This window comes from Triticum urartu, chromosome 7, assembly GCF_003073215.2.
Source record: "Triticum urartu cultivar G1812 chromosome 7, Tu2.1, whole genome shotgun sequence".
In the NCBI taxonomy this organism is placed as follows: Eukaryota; Viridiplantae; Streptophyta; class Magnoliopsida; order Poales; family Poaceae; genus Triticum; species Triticum urartu.
This window is the reverse complement of record NC_053028.1, coordinates 1593880-1607097: the sequence shown is the minus strand read 5'-3', so window position 1 is coordinate 1607097 and position 13218 is coordinate 1593880. Positions and strand designations below refer to the sequence as shown.

Sequence of the window (13218 nt, the reverse complement as noted above, 5' to 3'; positions counted from 1 at the left end):
TGTATCTTTCATGCCTCGTCAGCTCATTGATCCAAACAATCAGCTGGCGGTACATTTAGTTTACTCCACTTTGCATTGAAGGGAAACACAGTATGTCTTGAATGGACAAATGAACTCATAAGTCTTTCACACTACATGTACACCCCTACTACTCCATTAGGGCAAGGTGGGGCAAAAAGAATTATATTATATTTGGTGTTTTGTAATATTTTTTAATTTGAACAATCTTTTTAAACAACGTAAAACCTGAAACTAACGCTTGAAAGTAACAAATGGTAAGTTCGTAACCAACCACACACGGGACAAAGTCGACCCAAGAAGATCAAGAAAATGCAGTCAAAGCCCTTGTGACTTTAGCGGGCCTAGTCTAAGAGGCAACCCTTAGGAGGGGTGAAAAACAGCATGAATGGTCTTGTCACGGCCTTTGTTACAGCATCTACAACCCTTAGGAGGGGTGAAAAACAGCATGAATGGTCTTGCCCCCCTAAACGTCTGGGCGGAACTCGATGGGAACAAAATTCATGGGATGCAAAAAACGTAAATTCAGAGGGAAAATGGTGGCCTTTTGTAGGATCAAGAGTCCAGTGAGATCTTCTCCAGTCTAATCCCAGTGCTTCGAAAGAAACACAACATAATTTAATCGAGCGCATAGGGCCACAGGCATAGCGTTTGAGGACGTAATTTGTAAAGATAAGGCAGACAGGCACGACAAAAGAGGCACGAGCACATGATGCATAGCTGCGACCTGCGATGCATGCGAGGAGACGAAGAAGAGTGAGACACAACAAAGCCACCATTTCGCTTAGTCTTCTCTTGCCGGAACTCTAGCCACCGTCACTCATCTGCGGATTAGCCAGCGGACATGTATGACCCTGGCGGCAGCTCCTCGTCCCGGCCGGGCGGCAAGGAGGAGCTGCAGCCCGAGGTTATTCTCTACACGGCGTCGGCGTCGCGCCGCAGAGCGCGCACCTCCGCTGACCGCTACGCCTTGTGCGCCCTGCTGCGCGGCTACGGCCTGACCGTGGACGTGCGCGACGTGTCCAGGAGCAAAGCGCACCGCAGCGAGCTCAAGTCGTTGCTTGCGGCTCGGGGCTGCGCCTTCTCCCTCCCGCAGCTCCTCGTGGGAGGCTGGCTCGTTGGCGGCCCTGACGATGTTAGGCAGCTTCACCAGGCCGGCGAGCTGCGGCCTCTCCTCGACGGCGCCTCAAGGCCGAGCCCTGCCTTCGTCTGCCAAGCGTGTAAGAGGGTCGGCTCCGAGCCGTGCCCAAAGTGCAGCGAGTCCCGCAACAAGATGCTGGATCATGGCATTGTTGAGGAGGAGGAGGACAGGGTCGTCCTTTTTTATCCAACCCAAGGTGACACTTTGTTTCTCTCCTTCATATCCCTGTACTACAAAAAGAAAAGAAAAACGCAGAGACTGAACTTTTACTACATTCAATGATGCACCCAACCCTCGATTATGTTAGCCTATACCCTGCTGCTGTTATTTTCTTCAGTTAGCAAAATAAACGGCCAGGACATGTCCCTGTACATGACTTGGTTGAGCTGATTTCTTCTGTTAGTTAGTTAGCTGAATAGGCGCAGCATTGATCTGATCATGGTATGGTATGACGCGGTTATTTTAGCTGATTTCCCATGTTAGTTTTTTTAGCAACATTTCTCACGTTAGTTAGTTAGCTGAATAGGTGCAGCCATGATCTGGTCATGGGATGGCATGCCATGGTGATCGCGGCAAGTGCGCACACCTAGCTCACGTCGAGCATCGTGGAATTGCACGACAGGTAGGCTCAGCTCGGCTTAGGCAGGAAACTTCCTTCTGTAACGACAGTGCAAATGAAGCTTCATACATCGCGTGTCCTACTAGTAGGTCGCCACCTGAATCAGTTGAATAAATCTGGGTTGCTTGCTGTCTTGGTGCATGCTGTCCATTTCTTGCAAACAATAATAGTTCATGTAGATAATGTACTGGGGCTCTAGTGCCGGGAAGAAATCTGTGGCAGCCATCAAACCCGTCGTGGTATCATCATCTCTGCTACAGTGGTGGGCATGGGCCATCCGCATCGTCATAGCCACCGTCCCTGGGCCAAGGTTTTAGTGGGGTTTGAAAGAAAATCATTTTGGTTTTGGTCGTTCTAACAAAATATAGTTGTATAAAAAGTTGGAAATCTAAAGTATTTCAGTTACCATCTACTCCTACATACTAGTGGTAAAGAACATACGATGCCTTAGCGAAGTTGCGGGGTTGACTCTAGAATGTACCTATATTTTTCATGTACTTCTTTTGAATTTAAATTTATGGTTTATCAATTCATCCAAAATGAACAACAAAATATTTTGAAATTCATGAACTTAGTCATAAAAATAATAAATGAAATCCAAAACATTGGCCACAGCAGAAGCCTCCACCTCCCGCATCGATCTCTCCTCAACACAGTTCTCAGTGCTAATGTGTGTGAATTACATCAAACGGGTGACTGCTGCCACCAAAAAATCTGGTGACTGTGTGTGTGATTTTGCAAGTGCACGGGCAGTTGACCATAGTGGAGATGTGTGTCGTCGAGTACACCAACGGCATCATGGCTATTTTTAGAGGCATACCACTAGCGACGCTCACAATACCTTTGTGTCTAATTATCTATTTTGCACCAATACCCATAAAAAAATAGGACCTCCAGGCCGACAGCGCTAGAGGCTCCTTCTCTTTATCTCTTCTTCTCACCATTGTCGATGCGCTATCGGGCATAACCTCCATGGTGGGTGGCGGCGGGGCTTGCCTCTGACGAGGGGCGTGGAAGGCCCTATCTTCGTGGGGGGCAGGCAAGGCAGTGATGAAGAGGGCAGTGGCCCTCGGTGAGCTTCTGACTACTGCACCGTAGCAACAAATGGTAGCTCACCCTACTCCATTGTCTTCTATTCCTCCAGCAGCAACATCAGCCGACGTTTTTGTGCAGGCATCTGGGCTTCTTCAACCATCTTTTCCCGTGGTAGTGTCTGTGGACACATGGCAACATGGTGTCAGCTTTGGTAGCCGATGTCTGACGCATCCACGACATCCATCAACGACGATTGTAAGTGGAGCTACTCAGTTGACGGTTTCATGTCAATCTCGCGGGTGGAGCATGTGCAGATCGGCTAGGGCTTCATGTATACAAGTGTGCCGTCTGTGATGCATGTCCTACATATAGCACTCCCAACCTCCAAGTGGCGTGGTGCAATGGCGCCATTGGCCCCCGCATCCAGCTAGGCTAGATTGACAAATACAGTAGGAAACTCCCAGATGGTGATGAGGCAGTGGCTAGAAGCGACGAGGAGGCAGCCCTGAACATGCTTCCGGCGTTTTCTCCTGCATTTAATTTGTTGAGCATCAGTGCTTAGCTTTGCTTGCCATCACTGAATAATCAATCATATATGGTTGTGCACATCAACAGGTCTAGAGGGCACGGATTGATCTACATTTAAAAAAATAACAAACCAATAATAACAAAATGCCTAGGAGACGACCCAACCAGCCGCGCACCACCCGCCTTCCACATGTACAAATGGCTTGGATAAAACATTTAGCAGATTTATAGTGGTGGCTTGTGTTTTAAATACTCTATCCGTTCATAAATATAAAAGATAATTTTAACATAGACTACACACAGACTCAAATGAGTCAACAAACACACTAAATCATGTCTACGTATATCCGATTTAGAAGAAAGTTACAACATCTTATATTGGTGAACGGAGGGAGTAGATATGCATAGCCACCTTAAGAAGGTGGTGACATGAAAACTAAAGTAGCTCTATTGACCCAAAACAGAGGCCACACAAGGAAAAAGAAAGTCCAATAGTAATAACATATTAAGAGAAACAACTTCTATGATTTTGAATTACATTTGAATTTCTAGCTTTGTTGTTGTAATTTGAATGAATGTAGTGTATAAACGCTTGTAATTACGCTCCCTCATAGTATATGTAATGGTTGTAACTCCCGCTATGATTGAACATATTGTCTCACAAGCGAAGAGTGCACTTCAAAATTGTGCCCATGAACACAGGAAACACTCGAGAACAAATGATCTGTATTGATTATATAATAGGGAAAAATTAGCCCGTTATAAACATTTTACATAGATTTGTCGCTTGTCGACATTGCATTCAACTAACTAGATGATATAGATTTGTTTGAAAAGGAGGATTACACTGGCCTCTGCTTACCAGGTGATATAGATACACTAGTTGTTGTGGGAGGTGCATGTGCCATACTTGTCGGTGGGGGTGGATGCCTTGGTCTCATGGAAGGCAGCACATGTATCGGCCTCCCATTCTGAATGACTGGAACGAACTATCAAGCCATCCATGCGACCAACTCGTCCACTATGCTTGCGCATTCACCCACCTTGTTGATGGCGCACTCCATCGCCAACCACCCTGTGTTCTCTTCCAAGACTGGGTCGGGCGGACCTCGTGGCGGGGATCCCAGTCTTGCCTAACAGTGAGGCCGCAGGGCTGGGGCGGTTGTGGCACGTATTAGGAAGTGTCGTCGGGTAGCTTCCGCATGGTCAGGCATACAATGTCATCTGCTTGTATAATACGCACGTTCAACTGTGCAAAATCGTGTGAACTTTGTTCGGCACAGTTCTGACAATATCTTTTCTGTGCGAAATGTAAAACATAGTGCACAGTTGAGCTCATATAATCATGTTCAATTTATCTCACACATGGTTTATTTATCAAACGTTGTGAGGTGCCCACCAACATCACACAGATTCATCCATTTAACCTGTCGGTAAGACATTGCACACAATTGTTTACTAGTGACCGTGGGCGATGTGCAAATGATTTTTATAATGTGTGTCTCGCCATGCATTGTTCATCACTAGCATGTGCGATTGGGTTTGGGGGGGGGGGGGGGGGGGGGGGGGGGGGGGGGGGGGGGGGGGGGGGGGCTTAACAACACAATTTTGCACTAGTGCAAGCATAGGTTAGCAAAACGATAATAACACTAGATGAGACCCGACTGGACATCACAATTTGCGCAAGCTAATTAGGTAATCACAAATTTTGTTGCCCTTATATTATAGAGTAATTGTTGTTTCCGAAAAGGGGAGTACCCCAGCCTCTGCATCAGAAGATGCACACCACCAATTTTATTAAACATGAAAACAAGTTCAAGTCATCGAGTACCAAACAAAACTAAAAATAAAAATAAATCACGACCACAACGGGTCGGAGACAAGATTACATACCTCATCCACATGTTCTACGAGTGGATCGTCAGGCAAAATGGTTGAATAAACACAGTTGAGCTTCTGTATTTTATGAACTTTTCTCTTTGCCTGTGTTCTTTGTGTGTGTGTGTGTGTGTGTGTGTGTGTTGGTTGGTTGTGGGTGTCCTAGCCATGCAGACAACATGTGTGTGCTTATTGTGCTTGTGTCTTCGATGCTTCATTTTGAGTCAATAAAGTCTACTCTTTCTCAAAAAAAATCTATAAGCAACTTGTTTGTTCTGCAATTTAAATGTGTTGGTGGATATGATGAGTGAAGTGTAAAGTACAAAATCCATATAATTTGGCTTTTCTGAATGTCAGATATGTGAATAAAAATAGATGTGAGTGTGACATGTACTGGTAGTTATGTATTACATGCAACATCTGCTGGGTAAATTAAATCGTTCTTTCTCGTCTATGTTTTTTTAGATATTTCAATAGGAGGTAGAGCCAGAGAGATGAATGCCAGTACCAGTGTTTCTCTGGGTGCCATGAGACCCCTACTTAAGAAGCTTGACATGATGCTAGGTCCTCATGGATGCAAGCTGACCAAGGGGGTCAATGATAGGTCGCAGCTCCTCAGAGATGATCTTGAAGAAATAGGCGCATACCTTGAAGATTTGTTAGAGGTGGAAGACCCTCCCCTAGCGGCCAACTGCTGGACGAAAGAGGCGCGGGAGTTATCTTATGACATCCAAGATTGTATTGACAACTTTGTGCCCCCTGAGTCTCTTGGCTACAAATCTGGCCACAAGATGACTCGTGTTAAGATTCCCAAGAGGCTCAAGTGGCAGAAACAGATTGAATATGCAGCTCCTGATGTGTCAGGACATTTTATCTCCAAAACCATTCGTGTTGATGTCATTCGTGCTCCCAGGAAGCTCAAGTGGTACCAACAGATAGTTGAAAAGGTATCAGAATTCAAGATCTATGCCCGGGAGGTGATCCGACGGTACGAGAGGTACCAACTCCATTGTTGTAGCACCCCGGCGGCACGTAGATTTTCAGCCATTGGGCCTATGATGCCAATGTCGCCAATGCCTTGTGAGAAAACTTGTTCCGGCCTAGTAATTGATGGTCGGATGAGCAAGTTTATCAACTCTTTGTCTAACGACGCGGATCAGCAGCTCAAGGTGGTGTCTATTCATGGATCTGGATGTCTTGGTAAAACAATGCTTGCAGAAGTGTTGTACAATAAAATTGGGAGGAAATTCCATTGTCGGGCTTTCGTCCGGGTGTCCAAAAAGCCTGATATGAAGAGGCTTTTCCGCGACATGCTATCACAACTCCAGCGGAAGCAGCCCGGAGGAAGCCAAGACGTTTCCGATGAACTTCGTGTTACTGCTGAAAATATCAGGAATTATCTACATGGCAAGAGGTACTTATTTTCCACAAGCAAACCGTATGTACTACTTGTGTTGCATAGTTTGTACTTATTTTCCACATGGTCCAGAATCGCATGTACTACATTAAATGCCTACAGGTTGCTCTTTTGTTTTTGACAAAAAAAAAGGCATGATGATATATAGTCAATTTCGGAAAAGATGTTTTTCAGATAAGCTCGATACTATGCTTTAAAGTGAGCTAGAAAATTTGGAGTACATGTCTGTCTAGTGAACGGACATTAGTTTTAATCTTCAAGTCCGCACTAACTTGACGCTGGTAGTAACATTTAACTTCAGGTTAATATCATAAGTCCTGGACATGTATGGACTAAAAATTCATTCTTTTCTAGCGCATCTAAGTGTTGTTACTGTTAGCCTGTTGAATAATGTGACATGTGTGCATTCTTGACATGCAGGTATCTAATTGTTGTAGATGATTTATGGGATACATCAGCATGGGATGTTATTAATCAGGTTTTTCCCAAGGGTATTCAAGGCAGCAGAATAATAACAACTACACAGATTGAAGATGTTGCATTAGCATGTGGCTGCAATCACCCAGAACAAGTTTTTGAGATGAAACCTTTGGATGATGATCACTCAAGGAAGCTATTCTTTGGCAGGATTTTTGGTACTGAAAGTGATTGTCCTGAAGAATTCAAACAAGTTTGAGGCCAAATTATAGAGATATGTGGTGGTTTGCCGCTAGCGACCATCAGCATAGCTAGTATTTTGGCAAACCAGCCTTCCTTATCAATGGATTTATTCACACGCATACATGATTCGTTAATCTCCTGTTTACTGTCAAATTCCAGTCCAGAAACAACGAGACAAGTATTGAAGCTCAGCTATAACAGCCTTCCTCACTACCTCAAGACATGTTTGCTGTATTTTAGTATGTATCCAGAGGGCTCCATACTGTTCAAACATGACCTGGTCAGGCAATGGGTGGCTGAAGGGTTTCTTACTGCAAGTGAAGGGCAGAATATGGAAGAAGTTGCAGGGATGTATTTCGATGAACTTGTTGATAGAAGATTCATCCAACCTGTGTCTATCAACTTCAACAATGATGTGGTGTCCTGCACAGTTCATGCCATTGTGCATGATCTTATTGCACACAAGTCTGCAGAAGAGAATTTCGTTGTGGTAGTAGATCACAATCGAAAGATTTTGGCACTTTCTCATAAGGTCCGTCGACTATCTCTGCAACTTGGTGATGCAAAACATGCCAAGATACCAGCAAACATTAGAAAGTCACAAGTGCGTTCACTTGGAGTTTTTGGATCATCAGAGTGCATGCCTTGTATGGGAGAGTTCAAGCTTGTTCGTGTTCTGAACCTTCAACTGTCTGGCCATCATAATGGAGACGAAGACCTGTCCATAGACCTCTCTAGAGTATCAGAAATGCTCCATCTGAGATATCTGAAGATTGTTTGTGATGTCTGCGTAAAACTTCCAAACCGTATGAGAGGGCTGCAGTGTTTGGAAACACTGGATGTCATGGATACACCAAGAGGCACTTATGTTCCATGGGACATTATATATCTCACACGCTTGTTGCACCTCAGTCTTCCTCCTCACACAAATCTGCTGGATTGGTCTGTTGGTGACGACCTGAGCCTTTGCAAGCCGAACCACCTGCAGGATCTTTGCATTTCTACACCGCCTTCTTTAGATTACGACCATCTGGTGAGAAGCATGGATGCTCTGGATTATTTAATGTATGAACACGACAGCCTGAAAACTGTAAAACTGGTGGTTTACGGATCCTCTGTGAGCTATGGTGACGCTTCAAAACCAAGAGTTGAGTGGATCTTGGATAAACCTATCCACCATCTCCAGAGATTTGAGGTCTCACCGCACAGCCCCGTCATATTTTACAAAATGCATTTGTGGAAGATCCAACTTGGCAACCTATGCATTCTAAAGATTACAGTGCATGGACTGTCAGTAAATGATGTTAATATTCTTAGAGGATTGCCTGCCCTCACTGCTCTGTCGTTGTATGTGGAGACGTCGCCTAATATTAAGATAACCTTTGGCATGGCTGCTGGATTCACAGCTCTCAAGTACTTCAAGCTGAGGTTCATGTCTGGTATAGCTTGGATAAAATTTGAGGCGGACGCAATGCCTAATCTCTGGAAGCTCAGGCTCGTTTTCAACGCCATCCCCCGAATGGACCAACGACTTGATCTTTATTCGGAGCGTGAACATTGGAAACAATATCGACAGGGTAATGCATTGATCAGCATCGGGCATATGACAGGCCTTAGAGAGGTCTCCGCAAAATTTCGGGGTGCAGCTGCTGATCTAGAGTATGTATCAAGGATCGGTGTAGTTAGCAATCATCCGGGCAATCCTGTAATCGGTGTGCAATTAGTGGATTCCGGTTCCCATGGTAATAAAAGGTAAAAGTACTTCCCGCTGAATGGTTGTTGTAACTCCTCATTTAACTTTTCATGCTCCGACGAAGGTATCTAAATGGTTTTTGTGATCTGCAGGATATCATCAGGGTCATCGGAGCGCACTTCCGGCCTGCATGTTCCTGTAATCTGCCGGATATCTGCAGGATATTGCTCTCACATAGGTATACTTTTTTAACAGATACAATTTGCCATCAGGTGATAAATTACCCGTAATATTGAAGGCCAGGGAAATGAAGTGTCAAATTTTGTCAGGAGTGGGAGCTGATGGTGGTGGAGAGGTCTCGTGGAGCAATACCTGCACCGCCTCTCCAGGTTGGAATATGGCGCCATCGCCTCTCTCAACCGTGATTTCAATATGGTGGTTCGCAACGGGGACATCTACCGCCTGCGTCGCAAGAATAGGGTAGCAGAGCACTGGTTCTACCTCTCTTGTGGTAATAATTCCCAGGAGTGGGAGGCTTATTACCCGTCCACTCGGCGCTGGATCCAAGTGCCCAACATGCCACCGGCTCACAGGTACATCTCGGAGTCGCTCGCTGTAGGAACCGAGCTGCTGGTGTTTGGGGAAGGAAGCTTGGCATTGAGATATAGCATCCTTACCAATTCATGGACAGTGCTGGCTGATGTGATGGACATCCAGCGGTACTGGTTTGGGTCAGCAAGTGTGGGTGAGAAGGCATATGTCGTGGGGGGCTATGATTCTATTAGTAATATATTGAGCTGCGGAGAGATGTATGACTCGGAGACACATACTTGGACACCCCTTCCCAGCATGAATAGGGCTAGGTACAGATGCTCCGGTGCATTCATGGACGGAAAGTTCTATGTGATCGGTGGTCTTAGCAGTAGCGACGAGCTATTGACATGCGGTGAGGAGTATGACTTGAACCGGCAGTTGTGGAGGGTCATCGACAACATGTCTCAGGATCTCAACATTACATTTGTGGGTGCTCCTCCGCTCATTGCAGTTGTCAACAATGAGCTTTACGCCGCTGATTACAGTGAGAATGATTTGAAGCAGTATGATAAGCCGGACAACAAGTGGATCACTCTTGGAAAATTGCCAGTACAGTCTAAGGAAAAGGGCTTGGACATGGGTCTCCGAGCATGTGGTGACCGGCTGATTTTTATTGGCCCTCCAAACAATTCTACTGATTCAAAGATGATTGAGCTTCATTCATGGACCCCTGATGAGCATCCGCCTGTGTGGAATTTGTTTGCCACACGGCCATTCACGGGCAAGAAGATTCGGTGCGCCGTGATGGCTTGCTGAGTGGGTCAACTGAATAAAGGTTGGATGCATGCAAGATATGAGTAAGTTACTTACCATGTATTCGCTTTGTATAATTTTTTCTTTATCCAGTTTGCTCCATGATTTGAATGACTCAGAGTTTCTGTTCATATTTCCATGCAGGGCTGGTTGTGCCTCATTCTCAGTCTGAATTTCCAGAGAAAGAGAAAACATGAATGAGTTCCAGAGAAAGTGCCTGCAGAAACATCTGAGTTTTAGTCACTAGCTGTTATTTCGAGTTGCAATTTGTGTTCCAATAATATTTTAACGCTTTGTACGGTGTTCTGATGATCTTCATCTCCATCACCCAACTTTATCTCTACAGTAAAACAGAACTCTCAGTTACTTTACGAACATCGAATTCAGTCTCTAGCTTGCCCTCTTTTTTTCTTCAAGATTTTTCGAACTCTGAATAAAAAACAATTTGGACCCGACGATATTCAGTCAGCTGTTCTGAAAATGTATTTACTCGTAGTTTGGTATAGATTAATTTGCTCTAGGAGTGTAAAATCATGATTTGTCTTTCCAATTGTTTTTTTTTCTTGAGAGTCATTTGAACAACCTTCAACCGAAAATAAGGAAAGGCTGAACATGTTTTTCCTGCTTTTACTGCACTTGCAATACTCGTGTTCCGTGTGACGAGTGATGGCTTCATTCATGGTGGTTGAGCTTCATTCATGGACCCCAGATGGGCAAACGCCTGTGTGGAATTTGTTTGTCACACGACCATTCAGGGGCTCAAAGATTGTGTGCGCCGTGATGGCTTGCTGAGTCCACAGAATAAATCATAAATGCAACCATATATTTTTACATGGGTTCAGACCTTAGTTTGTACAGCAGTCTCTCTCATGCAACCCTTGAGTCTTGATACATGAATACAGCAGTCCTTGTGTTTTATTGGCCAATCCATTTCCACATTTGCATTTGGATCAACAACTCGTGTTTTCCACATGGCTTTTCACTGTCGACGATTCGGCTTTGGCTGCAACAATGTTCAGGTGTTCTCTATTATCAATCGGGTGCGCACCTCACACACTGTTCAGGTTTGTTTGACTGACACCATGTTTGTGTTCATATTTCCGTTCAGTGGCTGCTGGAACGTCTGCTTGTGCCTCATCATCAAGTCTGCTGGAGTGTCCTGTGAGCTCTGATGCTACAAAAAGAGAAGACATGAATGAGTTTGGAGAAAGTGCCAATTTGATTTTCAGTTGCCAGCTAGCTGTGATTTATTGTTTCAATTTGGATTGCAGAAATGTTACTGTCTGTTACTATGACCCAACTTTATCTGTACCGTAGCATGCTACTATCAATTATTTTTTAACATAAAATTCAGTTTGTATCTTGCGTTCTTTTCTGTTCAAGATTTCTCAAACTCTGAATAAATAAAATTATTTGGAATGAAGCACATGACTATCATTTCGTATTCACTCAGATGAATATGATTGAATATCTTCTCGAAAGGGTTGCGTGGATTTCATCTTACACGCACAGTTGCAATGTGTCACAAGACTCACAAGCATGCAATGAACCTAGCGAGTCCGGAGTCCTGACCACAAATCGGTGGTGACACTGCTATCCCAACTACTGTAAATATTTAAAATTGCCTCCTATGTACGGATATCCTGTAGCTAAGAGAGATGGGCGATGGAGAAACGACGATTTCGCAGATGTAGATATTGCTACTGCTTTTGAGCAGGCTCTCCGGTCCAGTAAGACAGCGGCAAGGATCTTCTCAGGATTGAATGGCCCAGACTCATGATCCCTTATTTTGGTTCTTCCATCTCATGCGGTCATGCCTTTAGTGATACACTGTATCTTCACTAACATCTCCACCGTACCCCTGAATATCATACCTGCGACATCCGCCCCAGAGTCCTTCTGAAGTCGGAATCCCTTATCCCTCAACTCATTTCAATCATGCCTTCTGTATTGAGGAGAAAATAACCAAAGATGTGGCAAGGTCTTTCTGTAGTGTTCAAATGCACCTGTCATGACGTGTTTCTTTCACGCTGCATTTACTTGCTTTGCATTTTGGTTGCCATTAGAAAGTTCCGATTAGGTAATTAGCTGTTCCCTTAGTATTAATGCTCGACTTCTACAAAGATCTCAGACAAGACCTGTCAGCACTTTAGGCCTTTCTGTAGGGTCTTCATTGCCAAGCTTCAGGATAGCTGTGATAGAGTCATTGTCTGTTTTGTGGTCTGTGCTCAGTTTGCGGCATTTCTTGTGAGGTGTGACACTTAACACATTGTGATGGTGAATAAGATGATCTTCAGTCAACTGTTTTGAAATGGTATGCTGTAGTTTGAGGAGGCAACATCTCTGTCTGTTCCCAAGTTGACCTGACGCCTGAAACCTTAAGGTACAGGAAAGTATTCAGAGTTGGGAAAACAGATCAAAAACAGAGGAAAGCAATCAGAGTTACAGTTACAGGATCATCTATTTGTAATTTTTTTTACAATCAGGATCATTTATTTATGTGTTGTGACAATGTTATATGTTTCAGCATTTTGCAGAGTTTATTTATTTTTTTGGTTTCCGAATGGACTAAGCAATAAATGTTGTCAATCATCTATCCAGAATGCATCATGTACTAGAGGCTATTGTATTATGCAGGGAGAGATCGGCGACCTTTATATATCCCTATGTCTGAACTAGGAATTGGTACTACAGCAAGTGGATGTCTTGTTCTGAAAGAACGATTAAAAAATGGAGACTTCATCTTCCTCCTCCTGAACAGAAAAGAAGAGAGGACGGAGGGAGACGCTGCCCCCTCACGCTAATGGCGGATGCTATTCTTTTTTCATTGAGCAAAAACTAGACTGTGTTGCGATCGAGAAACTAAGGCCACGCCCCCACCT

General features: G+C 44.4%; 1 pseudogene; it reads left to right on the top strand.

Moving 5' to 3' along the window:
* The first annotated feature begins 744 nt into the window (after positions 1-744).
* Positions 745-11607, top strand: LOC125524645 (annotated as a pseudogene).
* The last annotated feature ends 1611 nt before the right edge of the window (positions 11608-13218 follow it).